The 16,232-nt window shown below is 40.9% G+C and overlaps 1 pseudogene; it reads left to right on the forward strand.

The window, feature by feature from the left end:
* Positions 1 to 9,504: 9,504 nt before the first annotated feature.
* LOC102382994 lies at positions 9,505 to 10,479 on the forward strand (annotated as a pseudogene).
* The last annotated feature ends 5,753 nt before the right edge of the window (positions 10,480 to 16,232 follow it).

Genomic DNA, 16,232 nt, shown 5'->3' on the forward strand with positions numbered 1-16,232 from the left:
ACAAATGTCAAGTTCCCCCAAATAACTAAGCGTGGGGTTTTCAAAGGCACCTAAGAGACATTACGCAGAGTAATATGTGTACGGATGGAAAAAGTTAATATGTTTCTACTTTGGTTATTTTAAAAGGTGCAAGTCTACACTTCCTTCTTCTTCATCTTTTTTTTTCTCCATTTTTCAGCTTTATGGACTATTCCCTCCTCCTTCCTATTAAGAAAAATGAAATGAAAAATAAATATGAATGAAAGAAAAAGAGGGAACCCAAAATTTCCAATTGTCCTTTGTAAATGTATTTACATTAATAGTTTAATTTAAAAATATTCATACAGGTTTCTCTCACCAACCACGGTTTTGCCAACCATCATTTTGAGTATCCACACTTAATTTTCTATATATCATTTTGGCTACCATGGTATACAGTTTTGAGTAAACACAGTTTTCCGTGGCCACGCATCAGCCTGCCACCTGCCATTTTTCCCATAAGCCTTTTGTCTTGCCAACCATGGTTCTGACAGCCACAGGTACTTTCAGGAACCTAATCCCAGTGGTTGGCGAGGGAAACCTGTATTTGATATTTTGTTCAAAAACAAGAGTGACTTTGAATTGAACAAAATATGACACTTTCTTTTGAAAATATTTATTCAGGGGGAAAATTACCTGGAGAAGAATCAGGTAAAGGGTTATTATTTTTGTCCTACTGGTTGGCTGTAGAGTTTTCCTGCTCCGCATTCAGACCACTTGGTAGAAGGAGCCTGTTCCTGGTGGCCATCCGTATTCTTTTGGCAGACAACTGTCTCCTCTTGGTTATGAAGCACACTACCTGGCAAGAAGATGGGCCATCCATTTCCCAGGGCCTGGGGATGGAATCGGTTGGCCAATTCCTGAACTGACTTGTTCTTTCGTTCATTGAACTATAAAGTTACCTGAATGGCAAAATTCACAGTTAGCTTCCCTGGTTTCTCACTTTGCAGCAAACCTGCTCTATCCCTGAATGTTTGGCTCACTTATTCGATGTGCTTCTAGGTGCACTGAATCATTTGACAGGTCAGATGCTTGATCTGTCTCTTTCCTCACATGGCCAGCTCCCTGTCCGGCTCTCCAGTAAGCAAATTCCCTAGTTAACTGATTTCTTATTTGCCCAGGGTGCCACTGTAGGACAAGTAGGTTCTCCAGTTTCCAAGTTCTCTACTCTTAACATTTGTATCTGCCCAAAATATTCAGCTGGTGAATAAGTGAGGGAGCTACCCAACTGCCCTACTCTCCAAGAGAAATGAGGGATGCTGGAATGTTCTTTGAAAGATCAAACCATTTTTATCCGTATTTTTTAAATTTTGAAATTAAAAATGTAATTTCCTAAATGCATTTTCAGAATTTCCTAAATGTATTTTCAGAATTTTGTTCAAAAATAATTTCCCATGAACTGTTTTTGTGTTGCTGCAAATTAGGGTTCCAGTCCTCCAAACTGGCTATTTGTGTTACAACCTAGTATCAGAAGTCACTGAAGTTGAACAGGAGCTGTTGATCCTATATGGTTTTATAGATTTTTTTACTTTTCATGATAAGTCTGAACATGCATACTGTCTTATTTGTTGTATAAAATGACTGAATAAGATTAAGAGGGGATGTAAAACTTGATGAGGCCTCACCTGGAGTAAAGTGTCCGGTTTTGTAGATGATATTCCAGAAAAGATGTGGACAGATAAATGAGTCCAGCAGAAAGCAACACTAATCTGTCTAGGAAACATGCCTTACAGGAAAAGGTTGGAGGAGTTGGGACTATTTATCTTGGAGAAGAGAAGACTCAAAGACGGATTTGGTAATAGGTTGCTGTTACTTAAAGGACAGTTTTGAAGTGATGGTGATAAACTCTTCCCTATAGCTTCAGGGAACAGGGCAAGGTCTAACAGTCTTAAACTGCAACACAGAAAATTTAGATTGGCTTTTGGGGAAACCATTCAAACTATGAAGGTTGTTAAGTACTGAAACAGATTATCAGGCAGTAGAATCTCTATCCTTGAAAGTTTTTAAGGGTACGTTAGATAATCATTGGTCTGGGAGACAGACAAGGAAGATCATGAGCAGGGGGATGCACTATGATTTTCTGACAACTATTTACTACTTGAAAAGACTTAAGAAGTGTTATCTTTTCTCTGTTTCTGAACTTTATAACACTTTCATGCCACTTTTCTAATAAGAAAAATAGAAATAAAAGGGAAAGTGGACATAAAAGAACTAATGAGAGGTACTCCCACATTTCTATTTTAAAATTAAATAACATTTTTAATTTCATTTTGGGGGAAACAAAAATCATACCAAAATTTTCTTCAAACATGTAAGCTGCAAAGGGACTTTCTGAATTGAAAAAGTCCTTTTTTTTCTTTCTTTTTCTCAAAAACATTTTGAGAAACAATTGAAACCTGCTTTATTAACCTTTATCATATGAAAAGCATCATGTTGAGGAATTTGTCCAACGGAGAATCTACAAGATTAACCAGTAAAAAATTAAAATATAGACACCTGCAATTTGGAGAGTGGATGCAATATGAAAACTGAGTCAAAAACACTGTAACAGTATACTATTCCAAGGAGACCTTTTAACACTTTGTCTTTGATACTGAGTAGCAGATCATCAAATCATTGTATAACAACATATCTGTACTGATCCTATTATCTGCCAAGTGAAAATCCAGCTCCACTGATTCTGTAGCAGTGACATTTATTGCAATAAGTTATCTTGTTTGCTTACTCAAATAAAGCAGCATCAGTATACACCAGCTGTGTACACCATAAACTTGGGACCTTATTGGTGGATTTGAATGTAGAAGGAAAAGTTTTTATCACTTATGGATCTATTTGCTGTTTCACTTTGAAATTTACTTTGAGTAGATAAAGTGTATTTTTCCTTTCAACTTTGTTTCAAAAGGTGTTTATGTTCTAGGTTTCTAATGCATCTTAGTGTTTCCTTATTGTGTTGCATCCTGACACTCAGCAACTGAAATCTCTAAGGAAAATGAGGCTGGTATTAAATACTGTTGCCTAATTTATGATGTTTCCTTCAGAGATGGAAAAGGGAACAGTCCTCATATGGGAGGTTAGTAAGCAGTCTTATGTGGGGGCATGCTAGTGGTTTAGGATGAACTGAAAACAGGAAGAAATTAGAAAGTGAATGAGGTAGGAGTAGGTCAGCTACTCTGGATCATTCCAGTGTGACTTTAGAAGGAAAAACTTGTGGCTTAACCTGGAATAGCAACACTAATAATGGACAGCCTGGGTACAGGCACTGAGCAGTAGTAAGTTGAAGTAATTAAGGTTTTGTTTTATTTTGTGTTTGTTCTTTTTCAGTATTATGAATTTTTTCTGTAACCTATTGGAATGAAAAAATAAACAAAAAAAATAGTGTCAATCAACATGATGGTGTTTCTCAGCAATTTCAAGCCATCCACTTATATTTGCCAATTTTAAAATTTGTTTTCCTAGTGTGCTAAAATTGAAAACACTTTTAGCTTCTCTCATTCCTTGGAGTCTCAGAACAGCAGACTTCCTATGCCTGAAGAAGAGCGACTGCACTCAAAAGCTTGCTTAGAACTTTTTTTTCCCAACTACTCAGTTGGTCTAATAAAAGATATTACATCTACTCAAAGAACCTTGCCTGAAAAACTGAAAAAGGCATTTTGAATCATAAATTACACTTTTTACCTTTTATTATTTTTGATTTTGTAAAGTAAATTCGTAACTTTTCTCTATTTTAAATAAAAAGAGTTATCAAAATAACACCTTTCAGCACATAGTTTGAGTGTTGGAAAATCATCAATTTCTAAAAAGAAAATTTATCGTATTTAGTTGTATAGGAAAGATTTTAAAGTTTGTATCTCTGCTTGCTCTTTCTCCCTCTATTTTCTCTTTTTCTCCTCTTTCTGTGTTTCATACTTGATACTGCTCTTCATTTTCATGTGGCCGTAAAGCAAATGTTTCAGCCCAAGCACTTTTTAGTCCATCTTTTTATGCATATAATATGAAGGAAAATAGTGACTTCACTAAAGCGGTTTGTGAAAAAAGGGCATACCAACTTGTGAGAGATAAAAGTATTAACTGGTTATACTACAATTTTGGAAAAGCATTGATGATCATTTTTGGTAGAGATGATTTGAAGTCCAGTTAATAGAAAATGTCGGGGGGCGGGGGAGGGTTAGAAGATGCCAAGGTTTAGGGATTTTTCCCCAGGTTAGGTTGGAACAGAAATTTTGTTCCCCCTTTAAAACACTTTTTCTTGGATCATAATTGTATATTTTACACAAAAAGTATTTTCCTCTAACATTTAAAAGACTCTTGGGATTAGTGGTGCCTTGTTCCTTTCCTGTGGTACACTGAAGCAAATCTTTCTGATGTTGATGGTATATGTGATGTTGCTGTAGGGGCAGGTGTATGAACCCCAGATGTTATATTCTATGTGGCTTGGTTCACTGATAATGTCTTCTGTATTCAGGAGGGGGCACAGGAGGGATCTTGTCCCATATCCAGTCCTGATTACTATGACTGTGTGTGAATCGGAGTTAAATAGTCTGTTGCTAACAAATTGCAGAACAAAAAACACACAGACTGGATTGTGTTAAATATAGTCTCATCAGAAATTATGGATCTTTTCCCATTACCTGGACTAGCTTTTTATTTCTATGTCTCTCAATGTATTAATTTGCTTGCTTTATCCCTATTGACTTTCTCAACCCCCATTTTGCCTTTCTCAGCAGTGTCCCACTTCTGCCCATTTCCTTTTTACTTAAATTTGTCTCTCTCTTAAATCCTTTCTTCAAAGAAATCCTTTCCAAGCATCTGGCAAAGTAGGCTCGTTCCTACAAAATCACATTCTTCTATGAACCAATTGGCTTTTTGAGGTGCTACTCTGTCCTACCATCTGCCTAACTTCAAACTAGCACTTTAAACCCATTTCTATAGAGACTGAAATTATTTCAAAACTACATACAGTGAAATTTGAATGTCTGGTAAAATTAAATGGATTTTAATTTTAAATATTATATAAAGAAAGCTTTCAAAATTGTAGCTTTATTTATGGTCATTATTTAAAACACCCTTGAAATCAATAATAATTTTAAAGTGCTGATTCTCTAAAAGGATGTCACAAGATTTTCTTGAGGATGTCACAGGATGGTGCTCAATGTTTGTACACCAACCCATGGTTTACACAATAAAGCTAAAGATTTTCAATGGGAATCCATAGTGTCAAACATATTCTGAAACCTGTTGAAGTCCTCCCAAGTTTGCTGCAGCAGCAGAATTGCTCTACTCATTTCTATGCTGAAAAAAATGAGTGAAAGCTGAGAGCATGAAGTTTCTAAGGAATATCTTGAGGGTGTCTTGAGTAGGCTTGTGCGAGGCAGCAGCAATCCAATCCAGCTTTGGATCTGGCCACTTCAGATGTTAGCGATCTGATCCAGAGCTCCATACCGGGTTTTTCCTTTGATCCGGCTGAAGCGACTCCGAAGCTTTGGAGCCACCTTGGAGATCCGGCCATAGGGTATAATGGGGAATCAATGAAATATCTATAACTTCATTTTTTTGGTCTGATTTGGATTACACTTGCAGGGGTAGTAGCCCCTGCTGAGAGCATGAAGTCTGCCAAGCTTCAAGAAGATAGGTGCAGGGGTTTGGGAGGAACTGTACCCCAAATTCATGAAAGCAAAACTCATGTCACATCTATGTGTTACAATACAGGGGAATCAAAACTGCAGAGGTGGTAGCTCCTGGTGAGGCCAAAAATTGTGCCAAGTTTCAAGAGCATCGGTGCAGGGGTTTGGGGGAAACTGCACCTCTAGCTGTGGACAAGCAAAACTCATGACATGGGTGACACTGTGTGTTAAGGCGCAGCAGGTTGAATGCTGCAGGTATGGTGGCCCCTACTGCAGCCATGAAGCCTGCCAGCTGTTGAGGAGATCAGTGCAGGGATTCTGGGGCACTGCACCTCTAGCTGCTGACAGACAAAATTTGTGCCATGGGTGCCTGTGCAACCGACTATCTCTGTCTTGGGGCACTTGATTGTTGTCTTGATTATTTCCTCTCCTTATTTTCTGCTTTTGTAGGTGTTAATTGATGGTAATTAATTGGCTACATTAGCTAGGTACTGTGTATTAAGCTGGTCTCTGAGTGAATCATGGCTGATTAGTAACTGGTAACACAGTAGCTTAGCAGCCAGGCCTGCAGTAGTGTCTCCCACGCCTCAGGACAGAGACAGTCAGTTGCACAAGCACCCATGGCATGAGTTTTGCCTGTCAGCAGCTAGAGATGCAGGGCCCCAGAACCCAGAAGCCCTGCACCGATCTCCATGACAGCTGGCAGGCTTCATGGCTGCAGCAGGGGCTACCATCCCTGCAGCTTTCACCTTGCTGCACCTTAACACACACAGTGTCACCCATGGTATGAGTTTTGATTGTCCGTGGCTTGAGGTGCAGTTCCCCCCCAAATCTTCTTGAAACTTGGCAGGCTTTGTGGCCTCACCAAGGGCTACCATCCCTGCAGCTTTCACCTTGCTGCACCTTAACACACACAGTGTCACCCATGGTATGAGTTTTGATTGTCCGTGGCTTGAGGTGGAGTTCCCCCCAATCCCCTGCACTGATCTTCTTGAAGCTTGGCAGGATATGTGGCCTTATCGAGGGCCACCACTCCTGTATTTTTCACCCCCCTGTGATGTAACACATACACGTGACATCAGTTTTGCTTTCAAGAATTTGGGGTGCAATTCCCCCTGAGTCTCTACACCAATCTTCTTGAAACTTGGCAGACTTCATGATCTCCATGGGGACTACAATCTCTGCAAATATTACCCAAATAAGACAAAAAACAACAAAGTTATAGATATTTAATTGTTTCCCCATTATACCCTATGGCTGGATCTCCGAAGTGGCTCCGAAGCACTTCAGAATCTCCGAACCACTTTGGAAATCCTAACAAAACCAGCTCTTTGATTCATACATGCTGCTTCATATGCCGAAGCATCCAAAGCTTCTCCGGATCTGAAGCTCTGTCTGAAGCCTCGCACAGCCCTAGTGTTGAGTATTAAGAATCACTTATTTAAAGTGCCATAAAGTAAATTAAATATAAGAGTCTGATATCCAAGGATACTGAGCATCCACAAGCATGAATGACTCATGCCCCCAGCAGCTGGTGGGGCACAGTGGCGTAAGCGTGGTGGTGCTAAGCGGGGGAGCTCCCACAGACATCGCTAGCACTGTCGGCGGTGGGGAGCGGGGTGGCAAGCACTGACCAAGCGTCAGTGACCACCCGCAGTCACTGCCAGTGGCATTGGTGGTGGCCAGGGATTGCGGGCCACCCACAGATGCTGCTGGTGGTCGGGTGGAGAGCAGCAACTGCCCGCAGGTGCCACCAGCAGTGTTGGTGGTGCCTTTTTGTAGAGGGTGCACTGCCACGGTCAGGGGGTGCATATGCATCCGCGTGCACCCCCTACATGTTGCCCTTGTCCACAAGCCTTTAACTCATTTCTCCAAGAAGTTGTAAAAGTGCAGCTCTTTGAAATTTAAGCCTTAAAAACTTTCAAGATCCTCAGTAGATTGCTATTAATAATAAGAAACATATACTGCAGAATCAAACATGAGTACAAAAATAGATTAGCTCTAAATCCCAAGCTAGCTCTTTGTCCTTGACAGACACATTTGTCCTTAACAGATACAAATAAGGGCCTTCTTACATGGTAATTTTTGGTGGCTCCTGGAGCTCTTAACCCCTACATTGTTCACACATTAACATGTGAAACTAATTTTAAGAACACTTTAGGTGGCTTAAAGTTAAGCCTCTCCAGGGCAGGTTTATCCTTGATCCAAGTTACACAGCTCATGGTCCATTAATGTGTGGCCAGTCCCCAGAAATCAGCCTCCCACATTTCAGTCTTCCAGCATCCCAGGAAGAAGTTTTCCTTCCCTGCCCTCCTGTTCTTTGTGGACAAACTTTCCACCCCCTGAATGAGGTTTCCAGGAGGGTTTGGTCACCAAGACAACTCCCCTCCAGCTCCCATAGGTGTGACCTTCCCCCCCACCCAGGGGTGTGACCCCATGCAAACATCCTGCAGAGAACATACCAGATTCCAGAGGATGGATGGGTCCAGGAGAGGGGTTGGGGGAGTGGGCAGAATTAGGTAGGGAGCCAGGTTTGTCCCCATGAGCTGGGACTTCCTTCTTGGGGCAGGGGCAGTAAATCCCCAAAAGTGCCATCCCTCACTACTCCCACCTCCCAGCCACTCCAGGAGGCATAAACACACAACCAGCACCTTGTACACCACAATGCCAAATCCCTTTATTTATTTTTATTTATTTATTTATTTAATTTCTTCTTATTTTATCCTTCAGTCCTGATTCCCTTCATTTAATCACCCTTCCCCTACCTCCCATTTCATTCCTCACCTCCATACTATTAACTCTCCACCTCCCTGTTTTTCATGTTCTTCCCTGCTCCAACCCACCCCTCAGACATCCCCACCTAGAGCAGGGATACAAGTCTTCCTCGGCCTACAAGTAACAACTCATAGCTGTTGCTCTGAGTCCAGCCCCTGCTCAACAGCCATTAGAAACAAGTCAGAGAAATGCAGGTGGTGGACAGTCAGGGAAGTTTTTTAGCCATAAGGTGTGACTACCCCAAACTCAAGCTAGTGCTAGCACCAGATAACATTTGAGCAGCTTGTTGTTACAAGTATAACATGTAACAAGGCCCTAAGTCTATATACTAAATACACTGCTATACAAACACAATATGTATTATTTCCTGTTTCTTATTTAGTTTTATTCCTTTCAAGTTGCAACATTCAAGGTGGAACTAGAACTGCCTTGCTGTTCTCCACATCAAGCAGATGGGAAGTGAGATCCCATGGGTGGATCACGAGTGGAACCCCCTCCCCGTTTCCCCCCCCCCCCCACCCCAAATCAATTCATTTGATCTCTTTTTCTCTGGTGTGAACTCATGGAAATTCCTATTGTCAGAGAACATTTTCAATTTTCCACAAGAAAATGTAAATAATAATAAATTAATATTTATGAGATTCTGCCTTTCTCCCCTCATCCAAAACCCAGAATTTGTGTTGAAATTGTATTGATCTGGGACTTTAAACAAAATAAAAAAGTTACCTCATTTTGTGCAAAAAATCATTCTGTTCAGCACTACCTACTCTGAGGTTTACAGATACAGGAAAACCAGGCCTAAGGCATTTATACAATGCATAAAAAATATGCTATTTCCATTTCATTTAAATGCATAGATTAACAGGAATTTAAACTTTTCAGACCAAGTATTTTGCGTTAGCATCCAAAAATGCGGATATGGATATCTGTTCAAAAAATAATAAATAGGAAAACAGGGTGTCTTGGCTTGCTTTATTGGTTTCTCAGATGACCATGTGGGTTCCCTAAAACCATGCCTTTAACTACCTTACATACTGCTTCCTGATATATTTAATTATTTTTCTATTTATTCTTAGAGCAAGAAATATGGATGTGAACAGAAATGAAAAATCAGACTCTGGTGACAGAATTCATCCTTGCAGGCCTCTCCAGTAACCCGAAGATGCAGTTCTTCCTCCTTGGTCTCTTCTCCATCATGTATATCATAACCCTGCTGGGAAACCTTATCATTTTCTTCCTTATCTGCCTGGATCCTCACCTCCATACACCCATGTACTTCTTCCTCAGTAATCTCTCTCTCTTAGATATCTGTTACTCTTCCAGCACAATCTTCCACTTGCTGTCCAACTTCCTATTTCAGAGAAGAACTATATCACTGGTTGGTTGTGCAGCCCAGATGTACCTGTTTCTGGCCTTAGCAACCACAGAATGCATCCTCCTTGCAGTCATGGCATATGACCGATATGCAGCTATACGTCTTCCACTGAATTACAGAGTAGTTATGAGCCAGAGGACATGTATCACACTAGCTGTGGCTTCATGGGGCTGTGGCCTTATACTGCCAGTACCCCATACTATCCTGACATGGAGGCTGCCATTCTGTGGCCCCAATGTGATCAACCACTTCTTCTGTGAGATGCCTGCTGTGTTGAGGCTGGCTTGTTCTGATACGCAACTGATTGAACTAGTCACCCAGGTGGGGTGTCTGTTCACTCTCCTGGCTCCTATCACCTTCATTTTTGTTTCCTATGTGCACATCCTGGCTGCCATTCTCAAGATCAATTCTTCAATGGGCAGACAAAAGGCCTTCTCCACCTGCTTCTCCCACCTGCTCGTGGTCGCTTTGTTCTATGGTACTGCTTTCTTCAGGTACATGCAGCCCAGCTCCTTCCGCTCCCCTGAGCTAAACAAGGTGCTCTCTCTTTTCTACACTGTTATCACCCCTATGTTAAACCCCATCATCTATAGCCTGAGAAACAAAGATGTCAAGATGACACTGATAAAAATGCTTAGAAATGTAGGTTTCCCCCAAGTAACTGTGTGTGGGGTTTTCAAAGACAGCTAAGAGAGATTACATAGAGTAATATGTGTAGGAATGGAACCAGTTTATAGCAAAACCCCCAGTTTTTCTTTCTTTTAATTTTAAAATGCATTTCCTCCCCTTCCCCAACCATTTCTGACTTTATCTCTGCCTCTCTATTCCGTATAAATAAGTATAAGTGAGCTATGACATAGGATAAGCTTCAGCATTTTATTTTGGTAGCAAGTTGTATTTGTTTGGGGGTTTTGTCTCCTTTATATTGTATAATTATTATGTTTATATTGATTTTTACTGTTCATATTACTGTTTTACCGATACTATATGATTTAGGCCTGCAAATGTAAGTCAGCATAAGTCATGTCAAGTTTCCATTTTGTTTGTCAAGTCTTTATCTTGCCCCCATGCCCTGTTGTGTAACCTATGACTCATACCTACCCCTCCTATGTAACTTGGTTCCTGAATGAATGGGGATGAATGAGGGTGCTTGAGAGACAATGGCAGAAGGTCCAAAAATAGCTCCTTCTGACTGACCAAACCATAAACACCAATACCTGGACCAATGACCCAGTCCTTGGAACCACCTGAGCATTCAAGAAACAAAAGATGAGGCAACCCACCATTGTGCCAAGGCTGCACATGCTCAGTAAGAACACCTGGAACCATCTAGAACAGGACTGACATTGTCTGGACATGCCCTCCCCATAGGAGATCATAAGTCATCTGCTCCATAAAAAGGGGTAGTGAAGACTGAAGCCTTGGGATACCCTCTTCATCTGGACCAGCACCATGCCACACCACGTATCCACCCAGAGGCCCTGCCGGCGACCCCACTCTGGACAATACCTGCTGGACAAAGACCCTTTTTCAGCCTGGATAGGTAGCTATCACCCCCACCCTCTCTTCAACCAAGGACTTGGACTCTGCTTCTCTTCCCTACCTGGACTCCAGCCCTTCCAATGAGTCTCTTTCTCCTGCTGCCATTGTGAGTGCTTGTGTGTGTGTCTGTGTGTGTGTATGGGAACCAGTAACTTCATGGGGCTGTGTAGTGTGTTGCCTGTTTAATAAACCTGTTATTTCGAAACCCTTAGTTGGGTTTTTGTCTGTTTTCTGACTGTTTCCTCCTTGCCACAACTTATTTGCCCCCTAAACTCCAAGCTGTCTGCCTCAGTTTCCAGCTCCAAGCTCCCAGGTTTCTGTTTCAGTTTCTTTCCTGGCTGTTTCCCCCTTGGCACCAGGCTTTTTCCCTTGCACCAGTGACCTTGAGTAACCCTGGGGCCACTTGACCTTAAGTAACCTCAAGCCTCAGTTCCGCAGCACAGCTTCTCTCTAGTCAACCAGTTCTAATCCCAGTTCCAACAACTTTCACTCCTTACACTTTCTCCCTCACCTTAACCTTCCCTTAGGTATCCCAAGTACCCCAAACACACACATATATACCGTTCCATCCAAGTTAGGAACTAACCTGTGTCTATGTGTAGGTGGGTGGTATGTGTGTGAACTGGTGAACACACACACATATATATATATATGTGTGTGTGTGATCATGTGCGTGATATATGGATTATGGATCCATGTATGTGTATGGAATGTGTGGGTATTGACAACTGATTGTTGTCTAATTTTTGGTGTGTAGTGTGTATGTGCTTGAATTGGTGATAGGTATGCATGTGCCTAGACTGGTTTAGATGTGTATGCGCCTGAGTTGGTAGTGTGTGTGTGTGTATGCACCTAATGGATTTGTGTGTTTGTATATGTGCAATTGTGTCACACCCCCCTGTCTAACAGCACAATATTGAGATCCTGAGAGTTGGCCTGACCCCACAGGGTAACAAGTTGTCAAGTAGACATGAAAGAATGGGTGGTAATCCATCATTTTAGATGGATTAAAAAGATAGGATTTTGAAAAATAACTATGACTAGCATCATACATTTTATTTACATGGCTTCTGTGACCTATTCACTGTTTATAGAATTCTTTCATGATCAAAAATAGGTCAAAACTCTGCATTATTAAAATGATAAAGATGAGAATGGAGCACTACTCAGTCATGCCTGTGATAGCAGATCGGAGATAATGGTTACATGCCTTGATTTTCAAAGTTCTATTCCTTCGCATCTAAAAAAGGAAGTAGTAAAATTAGAAAAGGGACAGGGAATGGCAATCAAGATGATCAAGGATATGGAGCAGCTACTAGGGATGTGTGAAGTGGGCCCTATTCAGTTTGGATTTGGCCTGAATCAGGGACAGTGATTTGATTTGTTGATTTGGATCACTGTCCCTGATTGAATTCAGTCGAATCCAAAACTGGAGATTCAATGCTGGTTCAGAGAATCAGCTTTTTGGACATAGACACAGATTTAAAAGTTTTTTCTACATACCTTGAGATACCAGCATGTGATCACTGCAATTCTGGGGTGCATGGAGCATCCCACAGGAGCACCGGGGGGGTGGGGGGGCTCCATGTACTCAGCAGCAAACCCAGAAATGGACTGGAATTAGTTCTGGTCCACTTCTGGATCTGCTGGGGTGCATGCTGCCCTGCCCCAACCCACAACTCCCTCACTTGGTGATCAGCCACAGGGGGACCCTGGATGGCCCCCTGCCAGACCCAGGAGGCCCCAGACCCTGACTGTCCCCCCGAGACCAATCACAGAACCAAGGGAGTATGGGGGGGGGGGGGGGGGGTGTCGACCCAGAAGTGAACCAGAAGAACTTTTGGTTCACTTACGGGTCTGCTGCTCAACATGCTGTGGAGCTCCCTGTGCTTCTGTGGGACACTCTATCCACTTCAGCATCGCAGCACACATGAGCCCTTGCTACCTAGAGATACGTAGAAAAAACATTTAAAACTGTCTCTATGTCTGAATCACTGAATCTTTACAAATCTCTCCGAATCAATTTGTAATCTGATTCAATTCAGAGAGATGAAAGTCTCCTCTGAATTGATTCAGATTTGGAGATTCGACCACTGAATAAGGCTGAAAATCTGTAAATCGAATCAGGAACCGAAGCTTCACACAGCCCTAGCAGCTACTATACCCAAAGAAACTGAGAAGGCTAGGATTCTTAAGACTGGAAGGGATGAGGTTGGTGAGAGAGATGATAGAGTTCTATCATGGAGAGTGTGAACAAAGTGAATAGGGGACTTTAATTCACCAAGTACAATAATACTAGAACTAAGGGGTCACCTACATTCCTATTTCAGCTGCTGAAAGAGCACATGCCTGCATGTGTGGATGCGCGCAAAGAGGGATTTGGTAATGGTTTTCAGTTATTTGAAGGGTAGTTATGAAATGATGGTGATAAACATTTCTCTATGGCTTCAGGGGAGAGGGCAAGGACTAAAATTGCAAAACAGGAAATTTAGGTTGTCTTTTGGGGAAACCATTCAAGCTATGAGGGTGGTTAAGCACTGTACCATTAACAGGTTATAGAATTTGCATCCTTGGAAGTTTTTAAGAGAAAGTTAAATAGTCATAGGTCTGGAGATTTTAGACGAGGATGATCATGAGCAGGAGGCTGCACTATGATATGCTGACTTAACTATTTTACTATTTGAAAAGTTTTAAGTGTTATCTTTTCTCTGTTTTTAAACTTTCTAAAACTTTCACACCACTTTTCTAATAATAAAAAAGAAATAAAAGGGAAAATGGAAATAAAAGAAAAAAATGAAAGGAACCCCACATTTATATTTTTTAATGAAATAAAGTTTTTCATTTAATTTTGAGGGAGGGTAAATCATACTGAAATTTACTTAAAACATGGAAATCAAAAAGGGGCTTTCTGAATAGGAAAACGTCTTGCTTTTTCTTTCTTTTTCTTGAAAACATTTGGAGAAACCATTGAAACTTGTTTTATAAAACTCTATCATTTGAAAGGCAATATACTGAGAAACTTTTCCAACAAGGAAACCAGAAGATTAGCTAGTAAAAAAATAAAAGTATGTACATCTGCTATTTTGTGGAGTAGATGCAATATGAAAACTGAGCCACAAACACTATAACAGTAATGTACAATTTTTTTTAATCCTCAAGTAGACCATTTTTTTAAATCCTTTTTCTTTGATAATAGGCACATCTATGCATGCCATTAAGGTGATGCAATATGTTCCGGCACAGTTTGTGCCAGAGTCAGCTGCTCCTGGGCACAGCATCAGCACATCCAGGACCACAGCAGGTTGAGCCAGGGCTGAGCAACCCTAGGCGAGCTACAGGCTCCTGGAGAGGGTGTGGATGGCAGGGAGGGGGTGTCTAGATCTTGGCTTCAAGTGGTGGCATCAGCAATAGTGGGGCAGACTGGGGCATAAGATTACCAAAACTGCAGAGCCATGTGGCTGCCCCCAGCCAAGCCTGGTGCTAGGGGCTACTCTGCTATGGCTCAAATTGTTGCGGTCCTGGTCACCATCCACACATGCTTTTCTGCACAGAAAATGAGACTGCCATAACAGGACTATCTTACAGCAGAATTAATTAATTTATTGTGCCTAATACTAGTGCATGTGTAGATGGTGATGCTTTATTTTGGAGCTAATTAGTCAACAACACAGTAAAGTGCATGTGTAGATGTATCCATTGAGTACCAGATCATCCAGACATTGTACATCAACATATTTGCACTGATCCTAGTATCTACCCAGCTCCATTGATTTAGTAGCAATGACAATTATTCCAATAGGGTGTCTTGTTTGTGTCCTCAAATAAAGCAGCATCAGTATACACTAGCTGTGTATACCATAAATTTGGGACCTTATTTATGAATTTGAATGTACAAGGACCAGTTTTTAACACTTATGGATCTGATCATTTACTATTTCACTTCTAAATTGACTTTAAGGTGATACAGTGTATTTTTCCTCTCACCTTTGTTACAAAAGGTGTTTTTGTTCTAGGTCTCTAATGCATCTTAGTGTTTCATCATTGCTTTGCATTCTAACACTCAGCAACTGAACTATCTAAGGAAAATTAGGCTTATGTTAAATACTCATGCCTAACTCATGATGTTGCCATTCAGAGAGGAAAATGGAAACAGTCTTCATATGGGAGGTTTGTAAACAGTCTTATGTGGGGGCATTTTAGTGGTTGAGGATGAACTGAGAACAGGAAGAAAGTAGACAGTGAATATGTAGGAGCACATCAGCTACTCTGGGTCATCTAATTCCATTGTGAAATGCAGAAAGAAAAGCAGCAGAACTTGTGGGTTAACCTAGAATAACAACACTAATGAAGGACAGCCTAGGTACAGGCACTAGGCGGTAGTAAGTTGAAGGAATTAAAGTCACATTTTATTTTGGGGGGGGGGGGGAAGGGGGTTTCACTACACTGAACCTTTTTGTATACTATTAGAACAAACAAGCCAAAAAATATTCAATCAATCAACATGGTGTTTTTCAGTCATTTCAAACCATCCAGTTCTAATTTGACAATTTAAAAATATATTTTCCTAGATGTGCTAAAATTGAAAAGAAGTCATTTTGAATGAGAACATTAGACAGTTTACCTTTTAAAATTTTATTTTTTAAATGAATTCAAAACTTGTCTTTATTTAAAATAAAAAGTTATCAAAATAACAATGCATGTGGTTTCTGTGTTGGCAAATTATGATTGTCTAGACCATTGGAAAAGCACTAATGATTCCTTCATTTTGGCAGAAATGATTTTTAATCAAATTAAAAGAAAATGCCTGGACAAAAAACAAAAACAAGCAAACAAAAAACCCAGGATGCCAAAGGTCAAGGAGTGACTTTTCCCTAGGTTAGGTTGGCAAGGAAATTCTGTTT

Source organism: Alligator sinensis, unplaced genomic scaffold, assembly GCF_000455745.1.
Source record: "Alligator sinensis unplaced genomic scaffold, ASM45574v1 scaffold186_1, whole genome shotgun sequence".
Lineage (NCBI taxonomy): Eukaryota > Metazoa > Chordata > Crocodylia > Alligatoridae > Alligator > Alligator sinensis.